Raw genomic sequence first — 19,284 nt, forward strand, 5'->3', positions numbered from 1 at the left:
TGCATTTGTGTATGGTATCGAAATTTCAATGTGCTCTGACCAGTGCCAAAGAAAATATGATTTCTCAAAGTTATCTCATATTTTTATGAACCGCCTTTGATGTAGCCAACCTAAGTACAATGTATTTTCAGTATAGTGACAACAAAATAGTTCAGCAGACACTTCCGAAACAAGTCTGACATGATCCCAAAAAAGTTCCGAAATCAGCCTGAAAACAAAACAGCCTGAAAATGGTTTTACAATAACCCCGAAAACAATACCGAAATGGTCTTGAAACTATTTTGATATATGCAGTTCCAAAATAATCACTAACAGTAACTAGCTTGTTCTGAGATTACATTGAATTAATCCCGCAGTGGCGTAAAACTGATCGAAAAATAGTTCTGAAATGATTCTAACATGGCTGTGAATTATTGTCGAATCGATCTAGGAAACAATATGGTCAAGGCTCCGCAGTAATCGGGAAACAGCAAAAACAATGCGTAAATTACCCCGAAACAAACCTGATGCAATCACAAAACCGTTGTGGAAAGATTCTAAAACAATCCATATATTATGCCAAAACGACTTCAAAAAAAATCGCAAAATTATCGTGTGATTTTTACGAAAACAGTACTATTAGGGTGCAACGTAAAAATTTTTGGTTAAATACGAGGCACAAAACCTATTTCATGAGTGCTAAGTTTTCTCATTTTTCGTTTCCGTGTTGTCCCTAATCAAAAACCAGTTCTGACTTTTATTTTAAGCTTTTATATAAAAAGCCAAATTTTTGCTTTTATTTCTGACTCTTATAAAACAAGTAAATTTCTAACTTTTATTGTTGGCTTTTATAATAAAAGTAAACGTTAACCTTTTATAATTTTATGTCATAATTTGGCAAAAATTTAAACAACGTGATATCAGGATGGACAAGGCGACAGCTGTTTCGATTATACCTTGTAAATCTCTTCAAAGCCTCTTCTCCCGGGAGTGGGATTTGAACCCGCACTCCTACGATGGTTGAAGTGTTTCAAGCACATTCAGCCACGTCATGCCTTAGTTGTTTAAACTTTATCCCAATTGCCTTCCTTGCATATTTTGTTCGGTTTGCACAGTACATACTTTGTATGTACACTCAGAGAAAAACGCCGTTTTAAAATCCAGCACCACCGGACTCAATTCCAATTTTTCATGTTCTTACTTTTTAGTTCTTGAAAAACGAACGACCCGTGCTTAAAACAGCAACCTTGTACTTATACTGACACCATTTTCTTGAAAAGAGAACGGCTGGTCTTAAAATATGAACAAATGTTTTAATAATGAGAAAAATGTTCTTAAATTGAGAACAATGTTCTTAAATTAAGCTAAAGGAAAAAGAAACGGTACAATTTGGTGCACTACAATGTTATATACAACATTTGTCACATGCTATCAAGCAGTCTTAGTGGCCCAGCGGTTATGATGTTGTGGTTGTGATCGCGTGGCGCTAGTTCGATCACCGTCAAACTCTAGAATTTTTAAAACAATTTTTTTTTAACTTTAATTTTTCGTTCAATTATTTTTCCATTCACTTATGCACAGATAATTCTCAAACATGTTATGAAATGTTTTAAGTATATATGCAGATTACATCTTCAAATATGAATAAAATTAAAGTCCAGTTTTTTTAGCTTTTTCTGGATAAATACAGACTTAATTAATATTCAAAGAATATTTCAAAACAATGCTGTTATCAAACCTTATATTTAGCTATGAGCACTCTTTGATATGTACTAATACGTTAAGAAACACATGTATAGAATATAAGCTATTAAAAAATGTATTTAATGAAATTAATGATGAATAAAAAATTTTTGAAAATGTTTGAAAATGTTTTCAAATATGAATAATTTCTCAATAATAGAAACATATGAAACAAGTAAGGAAGGCTAAGCTGGGGTGTAACCGAACATTACATACTCAGCTGAGATCTTTGGAGACAAAATAAGGGAAAATCACCATGTAGGAAAATGAACCGAGGGAAACCCTGGAATGTGTTTGTATGACATGCGTATCAAATGAAAGGCATTAAAGAGTATTTTAAAAGGGAGTCGGCCATAGTTCTAAAGGTGGACCAGGGGTGACTATATAATGTGTTTGTACGACATGGGTATCAAATTAAAGGCATTAATGAGGGTTTTAAAAGGAAGTGGCCCTTAGTTGTATATGTGAAGGCGTTTTCGAGATATCGACCAAAATGTGGACCAGGGTGACCCACAACATCATCTGTCGGGTACCGCTAATTTATTTATATATTTAATACCACGAACAGTATTCCTGCCAAGATTCCGAGTGCTTTTGATTGCGCCTTGCAGAACTTTTTCATTTTTTTCTACTTAAAATGTTTACAAAGTTTCTTCTAAAGTTATTTTTGCGTCAATAAACCAATAAAATTACCATGTTTCATCCCTTTTTTCATATTTGGTATAGAATTATGGCATTTTTTTCATTTTTCGTAATTTTCGATTTCGAAAAAGTGGGCGCGGTTATAGTTGGATTTCGGCCATTTTTTGTACCAAGATAAAGTGAGTTCAGATAAGAACGCGAACTGAGTTTAGAAAAGATATATCGGTTTTTGCTCAAGTTATCGTTTTAACGGCCGAGCGGAAGGACAGCCGGTCGACTGTTTATAAAAACTGGGCGTGGCTTCAACCGATTTCGCCCATTTTCACAGAAAACAGTTACCGTCATAGAGTCTATGCCTCTACCAAATTTCAGAAGGATTGGTAAATTTTTTTCGGCTTATGGCATTAAAAGTATTCTAGACAAACCAAATGAAAAAGGGCGGAACCACGCCCATTTTGAAATTTTCTTTTTTTTTTGTATTTTGTTGCACCATATAATTACTGGAGTTGAATGTTGACATAATTTACTTATATACAGTAAAGATATAAAATTTTTTGTTAAAATTTGACTTTTAAAAAATTTTTTTTTTAAAAGTGGGCGTGTTCTTCATCCAATTTTTGAAATTTTTATTTAGCACATATATAGTAATAGGAGTAATATTCCTGCCAAATTTCATCATGATATCTTCAATTACTGCCAAATTACAGCTTGCAAAACTTTTAAATTACCTTCTTCTAAAAGTGGGCGGTGCCACGCCAATTGTCAAAAATTTTACTAATGTTCTCTTCTGCGTCATTAGGTCAACCCACCTACCAAGTTTTATCGCTTTATCCGTCTTTGGCAATGAATTATCGCATTTTTCCGGTTTTTCGAAATTTTCGATATCGAAAAAGTGGGCGTGGTTATAGTCCGATATCGTTCATTTTAAATAGCTATCTGAGATGAGTGCCCAGGAACCTGCATACCAAATTTAATTAAGATACCTCAAAATTTATTCAAGTTATCGTGTTAACGGGCAGACGGACGGACGGACGGACGGACATGGCTCAATCAAACTTTTTTTCGATACTGATGATTTTGATATAAGGAAGTCTATATCTATCTCGATTCCTTTATACTTGTACAACCAACCGTTATCCAATCAAAGTTAATATACTCTGTGAGCTCTGCTCAACTGAGTATAAAAATGCATATTATGCATTTTTTCGTAAAATTTTGTACTTTAATAAAAATTTGTTTGCTATAAATATTTTTTATTTATGACAATTATTAAAAAAAATAAATGGGTACCTATTGAAAAAATACTTTCCCAAACCGTTCTTGAATTGAGAACGAAATCTGTTAAATCGACCAGAGTTTGCTTGAAATGAGCACAGAAGGTTCACACAGCAATTCGCGGAAAAACTGTTCTTAAAATAAGCCCATCGGTCAAGAGTTAAGAAAAAACGTACTTAACAGACTTTGGTCCACGAATATTCTTAATTTTGAACTTTTTTCGTTCGTTTTAGAAAGATTTTTTCTCTGAGTGTAATCATATGTTAAAGCTGTGCCTGTTGGTATTAAAAAAAGTCAAATTTAAAAGCTATCTATTGACTTTGCAAAAGTAAAAGTAATTTCAGATACATATCCTTCAATTCAGAAACATTCCTTCTACCTGACTTTTTGGTTTGAAATTTAAAAAATGACTATTAAAAAGTCCCTAACTTATAGCAATCAGCCATAGAATAACAATGAGCAATAGAAATCGTTGTGGCTCTAAATATCTGCTTCCCAATTTTTACTCAGCTGATACCTTGCCGTTAAAAAGTAGTGTAGCGATCATATTTGTTATTGGTTCGCCCATCCCTGTCCTACTGAGGGCGGATTCTATCTCGCCAGCTTTCACGTTGTGGGAAGCGCCGACGATAGTTTAGAAGATGGTACTCAAATGCGGCAGCGAGGAGTTGGTTAAGCAACTTCTGTGCTAAATACGGATGTCGAATGGAGTGCATGCCTGACGATCGGTATCTGAGTGTTTCAAAGCCAGTCCACAAGAATGGCGATACTGTAAACTGCGTCAACTATTGCGAGATTAGCTTCCTTGGTATCGCATATAAGATCCTGTTAAGCGTATTGTGCGAAGTTCACAGTGAATGGACTGATTAAACTTGTGTGTCTTAAGGCCTGGTAAATCTACCACCAAACCGATTTTCACTATGCACCAAATCTTGGAAAAACCCGCGAAACAAGAATTGACACATATCACCTCTTCGTCGATTTTAAGGCCGCCTTCGACAGGATGAAAAAGAGCTGCCTAAATTCCGCTATGTCTGAATTTGGTTTTCTTGCAAAGCTTATACGGCTGTGAAAAATGACGTCGAGCAATATCATCAGCTCAGTCACAACTGGGAAACAGCCCTCCGAGCTGTACCAAACTAAACGTGGTTTTTTCACAAGGTGATCCTTTTAATCACTCTGGAACAATATTCTAATAATGGTGTGCTATTACTGGCGTATGGTGTTGACATTAATATCATCGGCCTGAATACCGCTCTCTATATTCTGATTACTCCTAAAAACAAGCGAAAGAGATGGGTTTGATGGTGAATGCGAAAAATCGAAGTAACTGCTATCATCGAGCAAAGAGTCAGCGCATTTGGGCCTTGGCAAAAACAACAAGCTCGGCTTTGAAATTCAGCAGCGATTCGCTCTGGCCACTTAATGTCACTTTGGACTAGGTAGGCAATTGGAAAGTATAGTTCTCTCTCAGCAAACGAAAATCATGGTTTACAAGTCACTTATCGTAGAAGCATGGATCAGATGAGGCATTTTTGGGAGTGCTGGAGTTAAATGTTCTACGAAAGATTTAAAGGCGTCTACTCGTCGGCGACGGCGAAGACCGAAGAAGAGTTAATAATGAGCTATACGTGCTTTGTGCAGACAGCTGATGTAGTTGCGTGAATTAAACGCAGCGGCTACACAAAAGAAAGAGGATGATCCGGCAAAGAACGCTTTTTTTATTGGGACCCGCCTACGGAAGCAGAGGAAGAAGGCGGACTTCACTTTGCTGGAAGCACCAGATGCAAAACTATTTAGATTTCATTAGTGTGATCAATTGATGTCAGTTAGCCTATAGAAGAAGCGGCTGTGGGGACTTGTGGGACGGTCATAAACGATTAAACGGTTTATCGCTATTTGAGCTAGAAAGTAAGTACAGTTTCGGACTACTCACACTAACTTACGTTATTAATTTATTATAGCGAGCTGCTTCTAAATCGATTTTATATTAAAATGATGCTTAAAAGTGAACTTATTTGGGTTGAGTCAAGAATTTATAGTTTTCGTTTATTCTTAGTTAGCAAACATTAGTTTTATATATGAATTAAAAAATTTTCTGCTTTTCAGTTTCTTTTCACATAAAACATTTAATAAACAAACACTTTTTCCACCATTATTTTTGAACATTTTTATTTTTTTTTTATTTTTTCTTTCAAGGTGTTTTTGCTACTTCTGCTTAATTTCGAGAATTTGAAAACGAAAGCTAGATATAACTCGCGCAAAAGATAACTCACGAGTAAAAGAAATTTCACTTATAGTAAAAAATTACCGCCGCCACAAAACAAATAATGAACACGCGCGAATACTTGCGACAAAAAAGTACGCGAAAGGAGCAGATGAGCAAATACTAAACCAACAACGATGCAAAGAAAACTGTTCAAGCTGAACTTGTACTACTGGAAAATTTAGCAGCAAAGAATGGCTACCGCAGCTACAACCGCTGAAATGTTTGAGAAATATAACGAAAAAAAGTTGCAAAAAATAAGGCGAATAGAACAAGCAACGAGTGGAAATGCTAAATTTTCAGCAAAAGAAAAAAAAAATTATAAATTAATAAACGCAAGGTAAAGGCAAGGGCACCGCATTGTGCAACATTTTCAAATGAACGTTGGCTTTGACCGTAAGCTTCAAACGCAAAGCAAGTAAGTGAGATGTTTGCTTGTAGCTGTAGCGACCACAAGAATTTCGCTTAGGGTCTGCAATAAAGTGTTAGCAATAAAGTATATAACAATAACAATTGCTATAAGTGCAGACAGCAACAAATCATTATGCTATGATAAATTGATAAAATGCAACACTGACAGTGGCAATCAGTGGTGAACGCAGCTGCGCTTAAATGTTGCTAAATATGGCTGTTAATGTTGTTGTTGTTGTTACATATATTCCACCAATACCACTACATATTTGTGTAATATAGTAGTTATTACATACTACAAACTCAGCTGCAGCTGCAGCCGCTGTACTGTTATTTCTCTTGTGGCTTGCCACACTGACACTGACACCGCTGCATCGCTCATTTATTTTCGCCTGACCGCTGCTCTTATAATTATTATTATTGTTGTTTTGTTGCAGCTAAATGCTTTAATTGTTGCTGCTGTTGGCGCTGCTCTTGCTCTTTGTGTGCTATTCATTGTTGGCACAGGGGCAACATAATGAATTATGTTAATTGTACACAACTATTAAATCTAAATGGCAGCAATAACAGCTTAACTGGGCCTTCCCAGGGTTTTAGTGCTACCGGCACCGATACACATTTATGCATACACAATAACCCAGTAGTCTTTTTCGCGCAGCCAAGTTGAAAGATTTTGGCTCAATATTGAAAAGTGATCGATTTTTTATAAAACAGTTATCCATATGTTATTGAGCCTGTTATCGGCAAACCCGTCACAGTTTTACGAAAAAGTTTTCGATATATTACAGGAGTGTATAAATTTTTTATTGGCATGTTATCGGTTTTTTTTTTTTTTTTTTTTTTGAGAACTCATCGTTTTTTATGAAACCTACTTACATAATTTGCACTAAACCCTTGAATGGTTTTGTGTATTGTGAGTCAGATACCAGGAGAACTTCAATAGAAAATCGCTGACATATCTGTAGCCCGCCAAAAACGCGCCGCTAAAAAACCAAGTATACACCGATGACGATAAACCACAGATAAGAAATCGATAGCAAATAAATAGCGCCCTGATAACCAATTCATAACACTCCGATAACAAACTGGTAACAGTACGATAAAAAACCGATAATATTTCGAAATTTCGATAAATTTTTTTTAAAAGCGACCACTTTTCAGCCCACAAGTCGATACTTTTTTTAAAACAAGATGATAAATTTTCAATTACAAATTGATAAATTTTCGATAAACCGTTAACACTCCGATAATAAAGAACGATACATTTTCGATTACAAAGCAATAACTTTTGATAACACGCCGATAACTTTTGCGGTTTTCAAGAAGGCTTAGTGGAAGGACATCACAATGTTAAAAGTGCAGTTGAAAACACTACGAGGGCACAGAATTAGAAGTACAGCGTACCATCTCTTATTGCGATAGCGCATAACTAGCGCGATTAGATGCAGATAAACATCACCCTATTTACGCTACCTTTTAGTTAAAAGTTGTAGGAAAACATACTTCAGATGAAGAGTCCTTGTAGCTCTCATAATCTTAACATCAAACATTAGCTCACATATAAGACGAACAAGTGATCACCCTAACAATCACCATCGCCCCATTAGCTCGGGAAGGAGAGGGCTTTGGAAAGCAAAGATCAGACTCACCAAGACCCCATGAATAACAAAAACAGGGAAATACGTTAAAGCTGCGACAGTTGCGATGAGAAAGAACAATACAGAGGGACAACGAACGTAATCACGTAGGTATGTTATAGAGATATACGCCGCTGATAAACGCCGCCGCCGATTTTCGTCTTTTTTTGCACGCCGCCGCCGAATTTATTGATTGAAATAAAATGACCCAAGTCGAACATGTTTTTAAATTATCCTTAGGTTGTTAAAAAAGCAAGTTACCCGAAAAAAATTTTGATTTTTTCAAAAATTCTATATTCCAATTGGCGTAAATAATAAAAGAAATCATTTTTGCAAAATCCTTTAGTAGGTCCCAGGGGTTTAAACTCTCCTTTGAAATGATTCTCTCCTCATACTTAATTTGAAGATAGAAGGGTTTGAAAAATCCCTTGGCCTTATATTCAAACATCTGTTGTTTATTTGCGAAACTTTAAAATATCATCTAATGTGTTAATTTTGATTTTCACACTTCCTCATTCAACACCCAAGTCGCCAATTTGACATTTCCTAAAGTTGGCGGCCCTATCCCAACTAGTCCCTTGGAGTGAATCACAGTGATTCTAGCCTATCAACCAAGTTTAGATATCACCTACACGTTTCGGCTCCTTTTACAAATGTGAATACGTAGGAAAATATGTATTTACCAAGTGACGCTTTGTCCTTCGCAAGAACACTCAAAGTGGTAAAGCAAAAGCTTTTGCAAGATAGTTGGAAAAATGAACGGGTGTGCTCCTACCCTAACGTAGTGTGGTCGGAAAACTGAAGCTACGCGGTTACTCATAATGATCTATTAGATCATAAGGACGAAAAACAACAGTTCGAACTGAGGGTATAACCTTAACATCTTTCAACTTAAAATCGGTCGACTTTCATTCTAAAATATCGTTTTGGTTTATCGAAGACTATTGAAATCAATGTTTCGAACACAAATGTCTGCAAATTTTGGTCTACATTAAAAAAAAAGGTATCCAGGGTCCTTGTAAAATTTTAATTATGTAGAATTATATTATTTTCACCCATGTGTTACGCAATAATATCCACTTGGATGGCTTATGATTTCGAGGGCGACATTCTTGGCCGAATAGTTACTCCTTAACGTTTCAAGGTGTTTCTCTGGCAGTACTCGGCAGTATAGCGCGACAAAAAAATCTGTTAGTCTTCGGAGCTATACATAGAGCTTCTTGTGACATCCATGAAGGTACGAGTTCGAAGTCGCAGTCCTATAGCTTCTGTGGTGGCATGTTGTATGTGGGCCAGGAGGCGTGGTAGCGACTGGTGGATTGTTACTGTCCGCTCTTCAGTAGTTATAACTTTTAAAACAGCCGAAAAAAATAGATGCCCAGTTTGGTGCGATTAACAATAGGCCAGCGTTGGTGCTCATCGTTAGAACTGTGCCATGAGAGCCATGAGTATTAAAAGGCCATTAATAGCAACCGTAAGTCGTCTTTCTGCGTGACCAGCGAGGGATCACAAATAATTTAAAGACATCGTGTCGATAACGATAACAGATAAAAGTGTGACCATTTTAAGTATGTAAGTAGAGTTTTTTTCGGCAGACGCAGCAGTACCAGTCCCTTAGGCCGGGGCTAGGTTCGAAGCCTCCCTGAAGTAAGTAATTGAAGGACATTCTCTCCGCAAGGAGCTGCTCTTGAAATTTTTTGAACGAACCGCAAGACTTTGAGGTAAAAATCCCCGACCTTTGCGAAATTGCCAAAACGTTGATTCCCCTAAATACATACAGACAAAACCTTTCCTAAATATTATTTTGTTAAACAGAAAAAACCTTATTAAAGCCAAAACACCGGCACGCTGCCGCCGCCGATATAGTGATATGCGTAAACCTCTTGTATGTTAAAAGCTGTAGCAGTCTAAGTTCTGGCGAGGTAAACTGATTGGTTACACAAATTATTTATGATAACGGATACTTAAAAAAATACTTAGAAAACCGAAACCGGAGTGTGATCGGTTTGTTATCGTAGCTTTATAAGTTTGCTATCAATAAACTTTTATCAATCAGTCAGTAGCTCAGGGTTATGCGCTTGTTGTTGAAAATTTATCAATTTATTATTGAAAACTGAATAAATATATTCAGAAAATTTATCGAAATGTGACCAGAAAGTCACCGAAAATTGTCGATTTGTTTTCGAAAAAAATATCAATCTTCTTCTTAATATATAAAAATCACGTGTCACTATGTTTGGCGCAAATGGACTCCTAAACTACTGAACCGATTTTGAATTTGTTTTGCATCCCGTGTGTAGTTTGATCTATCTTGAAAAACAGGATAGGCTATATCTCAGTTAATAGTCGCAATATTATTTTATTACAATTTTTTATAAGTTTATACGTAATAATAAAATGTTACGTATACGCACCGGCACTCACATTTTCAGGGGTGCGGATATACTTCCGTGTAATTGGTTGGTGTTTAATTAAACAACGTGCTTATCAATAAAAAATATTTTAGCGAATGATATCAAGTATAGCACATCACCAGGCCCGCCGAGAGGGTGGGGGTTTCTAAGAGGGACCCCGATTTAGAGGTACTATGCAATTTTTTTTAATTCAGGAGAGTCTTTAATTGGTCCATGGGCAATTTTTAAGCCGAATTTCAAAAGCAACGAAAATTCGCATTTCGTTTTAATATTATAGTGAAGTGTGAAAAATAAAAATCTATATATATAAAGGGAAAGGCTAAAATGTGGGTTAGTTGGTCGCCGGCGTTTGAAGAGATGCGTCTGTCGATTTTGTTCAAACTTTCACACAAGTTGCGTAAACCTCACGCGGTGGTTACCACATAGGTTTGGTTGCGATCGACGTACAGGGTCTCGAGATATAGGCCGAAGCGTGGAACCGAGTACCCCTAGAATGTGTTTATAGAATATGGATAACAAATGAAAGCTGTTGATGGGTGCTTTAGTAGAGGGTAATTTTTATGCTAGGACTGGGACTGAGACTCGGAGTGGGACTGGGACTGGGACCGGAATAAAATACATATCACCCTCTGGGATAGGCAATAAGGGATGCAGAAGAATGAGAAGAAATTGAGAGAAGAGAGGAGGAGATTGAGAAAGAAATAGAATGAGACGAAGATGCAGATAAATGAAGCGAAAAAGACGGAGGGAGGAGTGAATAAAAGGATTAGGAAAAAGTGAAGAGGGGGAGAGGGCAGATTCAGACGGAAAAAGCTTATTAAAATGTATGCAGATAGGCCAAATTTAGGGCAAGGCAACGTCTGCCAGGTCTTCTAGTACGTTATAAAAAATTATAGACTTTTTTTCAAAAAGTTATCCATTTATTATTGAAGAGTTATTGGTTTCACATCGATTTGTTATCGGTGTTGTTTTTGTTGCTGCTGTAGCGATAAAAACACTCTCAGAAGGTTTTGGGGACGTTGATGGTCTTTTTCGCATAAAGATATTATATGTTTTGGTAAAAAGAACCATTAAGGTACAAGCCCGGGCATCTCGGAAACGATTCAACAAGACCACATTGAACCTTCGCTATCGATAAAATAAATAAATAAATGTAAAAGATTTTAGGCTGAGCTTTTCTTACAATTTGCGTCGTGCTCCTTTTAGTTTGTACTACAAACTGGCGGGACGGGGCCTATTTGTTTTATGCCGACTCCGAACAGCATCTGCATGGCTGATGTGTTTTCATTGAGAAAATATTGATAGCACTCGGAGTGCTTGCCAAACACTGCCGAGGGGCGACCCCGCTTAAAAAAATTTTCTTCTAATTGAAAAACTCGTTTCTAAAATTTTGTTGTTGCTTTGCCCGGGGCGTGAACCCATTATCTTAGGTGTGGTCGGCGGAGTACGCTACCATCACACCACGGCGGCCACTAGTAAACCGATATTAAAGCAACAGCATCCCGGTTGTCACCGAAAAGATTCTGCCAAGCTTTTCCAAATAGCCTCAAACTATTTATTCAAATTTTCTTAAGTGATGATAAGTACTTATTGTATGGAATATTGTTATTGGGAGGAAATAATATTGTATTTATTCAGTGATCTATTTATTGAAAATATTATTGTAATAATTAATAGTAAAAAGCAAAATTACAGATTGATTATCTTCTGTTTTTGAGCGAATTGGCTAATGACTTCTTCCACTGTGATGTTAATATTTCTATTGATACTTAATAGGGCAAGTACATTCAGCCTATCTTATCCGGTTGAATTCCTTATCCAATTTTTCAAACGCCTCAATGTTAAAAACTTCGTTCACTGCTGGGAATGATTACAGCTAACGTGGCTCCAATCTTCAAAAACTTGAAAACGTGTGGAAAAAATTCTTCATTACAAAGATTTAATGCGTCGATGAATGTCTTTGAGCGATCTTCTGCTCCAACCCAACGTTGTCTTCATTTTTCACCATAGATACCGCTGTTCCAGTAAGTGCTGGCCATTGATCCATTATTATTTCGACAGTTTCAGAAACGTTTTCATCTACTTTTCTGACCAATTTATCGGGAATGACATTTTCGATAATGGACAATGTGTTTTTTTGCTTGATGAATCTATTAGACACTGAAGATATGAAGTGGTCGATGAAAGGGATGAATATTAATTTGCGAAAATATTCTTCTGCTGAGCTTTTTTCGTAGTTTTCTCGATTTTTTTGACGACTCACAATCCTAGGAACTTCAATCTTCTCCCCGATAGATTCAGTTAATTCTTTAGCATCAAGAAACATTCCTTTGTGCTTTAATTTAGCCTTTTCCCTCATTCCTTTCAACAAAACAGTCAGATCATCAGCCACTGAAACTGCTGCAGAAAGACCAACACTTTTCCCTTGAAGGTAAGAGGTTAATGGTTAAGCCAAAGAAAACATTTCGTTAATAACAACCATTGCCACAATGAATCCTCCAGTCCTCAAAGTGTGTAGATAACTGAAAGCATTTCTAGAACTTTCGGCATTTCCATAGTCATATTTTTTTTTTTTAATTAAATAAATGGGAGCAAACATTTCTTTGAAGCAGATCACAGCACCTAGTCTTTCCGCCCATCTTGTTTCACACAATCGCTTCAAACTTTCTTTCTCTGTTAGACGATTCAAAGTTTCGACGGCATCCTTGAGAATAGCTTCGCGTTTTGCTGAAGGTCTGAAGATAGAAATTATCTGCTTTATGGACCCAAGACAGCTTCTTATGAGAGAAATTGAGCACGCTTCACCAACTGGGAAACTCCAGGAATGGCTTGCGCAATGTACATAAAGTGCAGACGGATACTTATCCATCACTGCAGCAGCACAACCATTCCATTCTGCACTCATTGCAGCGTATCCCTGAGGTCGTATCCTTGAGGAACCAAAAAACTCCAGGTTGATCTTCAGCTTCTTTGAAATGTTTATCAATGACGAAGCAAGTCCTCTACCAGTGCAATCTTCGATCGGGATGAACTGTAGAAAATCTTCTCTCAAAATTAATCCATCTGCAGTTTTTTAGGTATAACGGAAGCACAGTGAGTATTGTTCCACACCACTAATGTCGGTTGTCCCATCTGCGAGAATAGTGCAGCATTCGCTTGCGTTGATTTTTGCAACAATCTTTTCAAGACTTATGTGCCCGCAAATGTCGATGAGTTCGTTCTGAGTCTGTGGACTCCTGTAAGATGTAACGCGATTTTTCAATGTGGCAGTTTGAAGTAAATGTTGCTTCAATGTTTGGTCACCAGCATTCATCCGAAATCTTAATAAATATCAGAAGTTACCATCATTATAGGGAGGAGTCTCGAGGGATATAGGACCAGAGTCACGATGTCCTCTCGAAGCTATTTCTTGCCTGTCGATGAAAATTATTGTTTCGACGATGAGGAGAAAGATTTATCGATTCCGTTGAAATCTAAATGTATATCAAATCAATTTTTTACTAAACTACTAATATTATATATATATATATATATATATATATATTGTACTAGCAGACCCGGCAGACGTTTTTGTGCCCTAAATTTGGCCTATCTGCATACATTTTAATAATCTTTTTCCGTATAACTCTACCCTCCCCCTCTTCGCTTTTTACTAATCCTTTTATTCACTCCTCCCTCCGTGTTTTTCGCTTCATCTATCTCCATCTTCGTCTCTTTCTGTCTCTTTTTCAGTCTCCTCCTTCTCTCTTTTCTCTTCTCTCAAGGTCTTCTCATTCTTCTTCATCCCTTATTGCCTGTCCCAGAGGGTGGTATGTATTTTTTTCTAGTCCCAGTCCCAGTCCCACTCCGATTCTCAGTCTCAGTCCCACTCCGAGTCTTAATCCCAGTCCGTTTCCAGTCTACTTCCCGGAAAAAGGGTCGTAAATATTAATATAGGTAAATTTATATACCAACTTTTAGGCAAATCGCATAGGACATATGTAAATAGGTATGTGGGTATTATTAATTCATGTCCTTATTGCGGATTCGCATGCATATTTATCACTTTTGCCAGATTGATACGACTAAATCGAATATCACAATGAAAATTACTTTAGAGCACTCAGCAACGGCTTTCATTTGATATCCATATTACCCACACACACTAGGGGTACCCGGGTCTATTTTTCGGCCTATATATCTAGACCCTGTACGTCGACCGCAATCAAAGCTATGTAGTAACCACCGCGTGAGGTCTACGCAACTTGTGTGTAAGCTTGAACAAAATCGACCGACACATCTCTCCAAACACCAGCGACCAATTAACACACATTTTAGCTTTTCTTTTTATATATAAAGATTTTTATTTTTCACACTTCACTATAATATTAAAACTAAATACAGATATTCGTTGCTTTTGAAATTCGGCTTAAAAATTGCACATGGAACAACTAAAGACTCTCCTGAATTACAAAATTGTCTTAGTACCTCTAAGTAGCGGGCCCCCTCAGAAACCCTGGGCCAGGGGTAGTCCCCCCATCCCACTTGATATCATTCGCTATAATATTTTTTTTTGATAAGCACGTTGTCTAATTAAACACCAACCAATTACACGAATGTACCACCTGAAAATATAAGTGCCGGTGCGTATACGTAACATTTTATTAATACATATAAACAATAAATATAAACATAAAAAAATTGCAATAAAATAATATTGCGACTATGAACTGAGATATAGCCCAACCTATATTTCAAGTTAGATCAAACTACATACGCAGTGCAAAACAAGTTCAAAATCGGTTCAGTAGTTTAGGAGTCCATCGCGGACAAACATAGTGACACGTGATTTTTATATATAATGATTTTGTCCCCAGTTTGTCCCAGTTTGGCCATATAGAAAGGCATAGTTCTTAGTAACCAAAGTGATGTTTACATATATATATCTGCGTGAAAAGGCTCCACTTATTTTACTTGAAATTTCCACCATATTCTATGGATTTTGGTTAAACTTTATTTCCTTCTTAATTTCAAAATTACTCGACATTTTAAAGATTTATACAAATATCAGAGGGCTGAAATTTTCTAGATCGAAGAATTTGCACTATATGTCAGCGACATTGAGATCACACAACATAAGGAATATACGGAGATATTCCATGACAGTTTTCAGTCATATCGATTAAGAAAAGTACCCGTCCTAGCTAAATAATCTACTGTGTTAACGGAGCTTAGTTTGAATATAACCGACGGTTGGTGCACTTTAGCGCTATTCTGGACTAGTGCGGTTGCAACCAGAAAACTGCAATTCTTTTTTTTTAAATTTAGAGCTTTACTACAGCTTACACACATACAAAACCCACTGTATATATACACACGTATATATGTATGTAAATGATTAATTATCAAATATTATTTGAGCAAAATTTGGATTATGTTAGCATCCGGGCATTGTTTTAGTGTTAATTAGAAATTATGTCACATCCTCAGTGGTCATACATACAAATTAGTTTGAACATAAATTTCCATTACCAATACTAGACTGACAATTTCAAACTTATATACTTACACTGCACAAATTAAGTAGACGCCAATGCTTGATAAAGCAAAAATAGATTGATAGGAGGCTGCTGATTATTCTGCGTAGCGAATCGAATGCCCTGCCATTTTTTTCCGACAGCCCATCCTTATGCCGCATGGTGGACAGTCACTGTAAACCTCGGTGAGCCCATGAGTCGAGTAAAACCAAAACTAAACTTTAAAACTTAATCAGATTCTGCACGTCCTTAGATGTTACACAGACCAATTGCCGTATCGTTCATCTAGATGACGTAAGTTCCACAGAGATCGGGAACGAAGACGTAAGCGTTAGTAATGATAATGGACTTGCTCAGTGATAAGACCATACTAGGTTTCAGAATATTAATATGTATGCAGATTAAATGATTCAATCATGTTAGTTATGAAAAGAACTGATTTTTTTTTTATTAGATTCAGTAAAATATTCGATTATCCGCATCACAACAATAAAGGGAGGAGCGAAAGGAAATTTAGAAGTCATAACCGAATCCGGAACCGATAACGGTCGGCGTGGAATTAATGTAATGTGCTTATATGAAGTAGTTTAAAATACCTAGATGGTCTAATCCTAAATCTAGATATAACTTCACCAGGCAGACGGGCCTTTTACGATCCTTCTAATAATTTTTACTTAAACCTATCACCCCTCTACGACTTTGCAAAGTAGGAAGCTGAATAAGTTTCACATGGCTAGGGCATGCATCTAGAGTGTCCGTTCCCTTACGAAAGTAAGCGCTGTTTCGCCGTTTGCTTCGTTGCGGGAGAGAGACTTCATCAAACTTGTTTAATATTTCATTCAACTGCGCCCACGCACCGATGGATGAAAATGCCGATGATATGAAACAGGCATTCTACGAACGCATGGAACGAACATACGCCCCTGACATGATACAAAAGCCGTGCTTTGCGAATTTAAAGCTAGGGTTGGCAAACAAGGTGTTTATGGCCCCACGGTCGGAAATTTCAGCGTCCACAGTGAAACCTGTAGCATACAGCTACATGGTTATCTCCTCATCGAAATATATATAATCAGATCGACCACATTGCGAAAGATGAACGGACGTATCCTGTGTTTTAGATGTACGTACGATTCGAAGACTTAACAACGTATGTTGATCCACTACAAGCACCATTAAGGTATTAGCCGACCATCTCGGGAACGATTAAGTATGAACACATTGAACTTTCTAGGTCATACCACCGCACCCCCTAGTTCAATTAGAAACTTGGGGTCGCCAGAGCCTTTCCTGCAAAATACGTATATGATACAAGTATATTTGTCACAGGATTCACCCCGCGTAGGTTAGGTTGACAATTTGGTTGCGGAAGCTATGAACTCAGCTTGTCAACCACTTTTATCCCCTTTACACCGACTCGAGTCACCATCTTATCGTAGCAAAAACTCGAGCTCGTCTACGAAACAAAAAACACCAGGAAAGTTAGACGTCGAAAGCCAGAAGTCGCCACAGACTGCTTTCTTAGAGCACAAGTCAACCCAACGGAATGCAGCAGCAGTTATAGCATATCTCTAAAGCACTTCGTACTGCCGCATTGCAAGCGAAAAAAAGGACGCTGTTGACAGGGCTAGGTTAAATAGGAGAATGTGAGAAAAGGGAGTAAGCGAGCGCTGTCGGAAGTTGTAAAGGGAAGCAAGACGTATGAACAGCATGAAAACAAAAAAAAACAGAGGGAGAAGTGTAAGTAAGTTTTGAGCTGCTAACCACCAGAAATAACGCCAGAAAATTTTACCAAAATTTCGTGAACAGACAGAAGGTTTTAAGTCAGGGGAAAATTCTAGCGACTTCGTAACCTAGGTCCATAAAGTGTTAAGATTATGAAGGGAACACTTCTCTCCCTATCGCAATGGATGATGATGGAATTAATGTAATTCCTACAACCATTTTTATTTTATTTTGTATTTTTATAAAATTGTACTACCATTGTGATTCAAGGCGCAAGAAAATTAGATAAAATTGCTCATCAACGTAATTATGTTCTAATCAGAATGAAACAAAACATCAAATTGTCTTGTGAATGCATTCAAATGATGTACAAAACTAACATAGACAGACATGAACCAGCTACCCTAACGTCCCCTTACTTACAAGCGTACATATTCTATGAGTTTTCTTCACTTCTTTGATTCATTTTGCTTTCGTAATTTTCACACTGTCTCAGTGATTGCCATACATATTTACTTAAACACACAACAAAGCACAATGAGCGATAATAATCATTGGAGTCGGCACCAAAAATTCATTCAGAGCCAATATTCATGCATAATTCATACTAGCCCTTAACGGTATACATGTATACATATACATATATGTGCATATATATATTTGTGCCAGATGTGCTAGTTTTAGTTTATGAAAGGGGGTAAAAAATCAGAATGAACGTGAAACAAAAGGAACAGCAAAAGGCGTCCATACATAGACAATAATCTAAGCTCACATAAATGTTGCAAAAAGTAGCAGATATACATATATGCACCTATATACATACATACATAGTAGAGATATACGACGACGATTAGGGACGTTTTTCGCACGCCGCCGCCGAATTTCAAAAATATCGGCGCGGCGGCGGCGGCGGCGGCGTCCGGCACGTTACTATATTTTCTACACGTTTAAGACTGTTTAGGCCATTTATTGTTCATGTCGAAAATTGGTCGGATATGGTCGAAAGTCGTGTCAACGGATGCGCATCACTGCCAGTTATAAGAAACTAATTGCGAAATTTAACTCTTTCTAACTGTTCAAAAGTTATTTCAAAAAAAAACAGGCACTTTCGATGTCAGCTTAACATGGACTTTGCATCACCCAATTCTCAAGTTATTAAAACAAAACACTAAAAGAAAAGTTGTATATCTAATAAATTTATATGCTCACTTTGCATATTCTTTTCAAAAAATTAATAATGAACAATGAATTCAAATAAAATGACCCAAGGCGAACATGTTTTCAAATTGTCCTCAAGTTGTTAAAAAAAAACCAAATTAACCAAAAAAGGTGCCGATTTAAAAAATATTTATATTGTAATTGGCTGAAAGAATAAGCGAAATCAGTGACGCAAAATCCTTTAGTAGGTTCTAGGGGCATAAACACTCCTTTGAAAGGATTCTTACCTCATACTTAAGTTGAGGATATATGTACGTATAAGGGTTTGAAAAATCACTTGGGCTTACATTCAAACATCTGTTGTCTATTTTTGAAACTATACAATAGGGTCTGAAATGTTAATTTTCATTTTCACACTTAACCTTTCAACACCCAAGTATCCCGGTTTGAGATTTCCTAAAGTTGGCGGCCCTATCCAAAACTAGTCCCTTGGAGTGAATCACATTGATTATAGCCTA

The 19,284-nt window shown here is 36.9% G+C and overlaps 1 protein-coding gene across 28 annotated transcripts in view; it reads right to left on the minus strand.

Annotated features, from left to right (window-relative positions):
• mmd (mind-meld) overlaps positions 1-19,284 on the minus strand; it is a 1,228,927-nt gene that overhangs the window by 1,042,227 nt on the left and 167,416 nt on the right. Inside the window, exon 1 of one of the 28 annotated variants that reach the window (XM_067784018.1) lies at positions 5,586-6,122. The exons of 26 other annotated variants lie outside the window; for them this stretch is intronic. The gene's annotated coding sequence lies outside the window, so the exon portion shown is untranslated. Of the gene's footprint in view, positions 1-5,575; positions 6,123-19,284 lie in introns of those variants that run through there. One more of the 28 variants, XM_067784017.1, reaches the window with a different exon arrangement.

Source organism: Eurosta solidaginis, chromosome 4, assembly GCF_040869045.1.
Source record: "Eurosta solidaginis isolate ZX-2024a chromosome 4, ASM4086904v1, whole genome shotgun sequence".
Taxonomy (NCBI): Eukaryota; Metazoa; Arthropoda; class Insecta; order Diptera; family Tephritidae; genus Eurosta; species Eurosta solidaginis.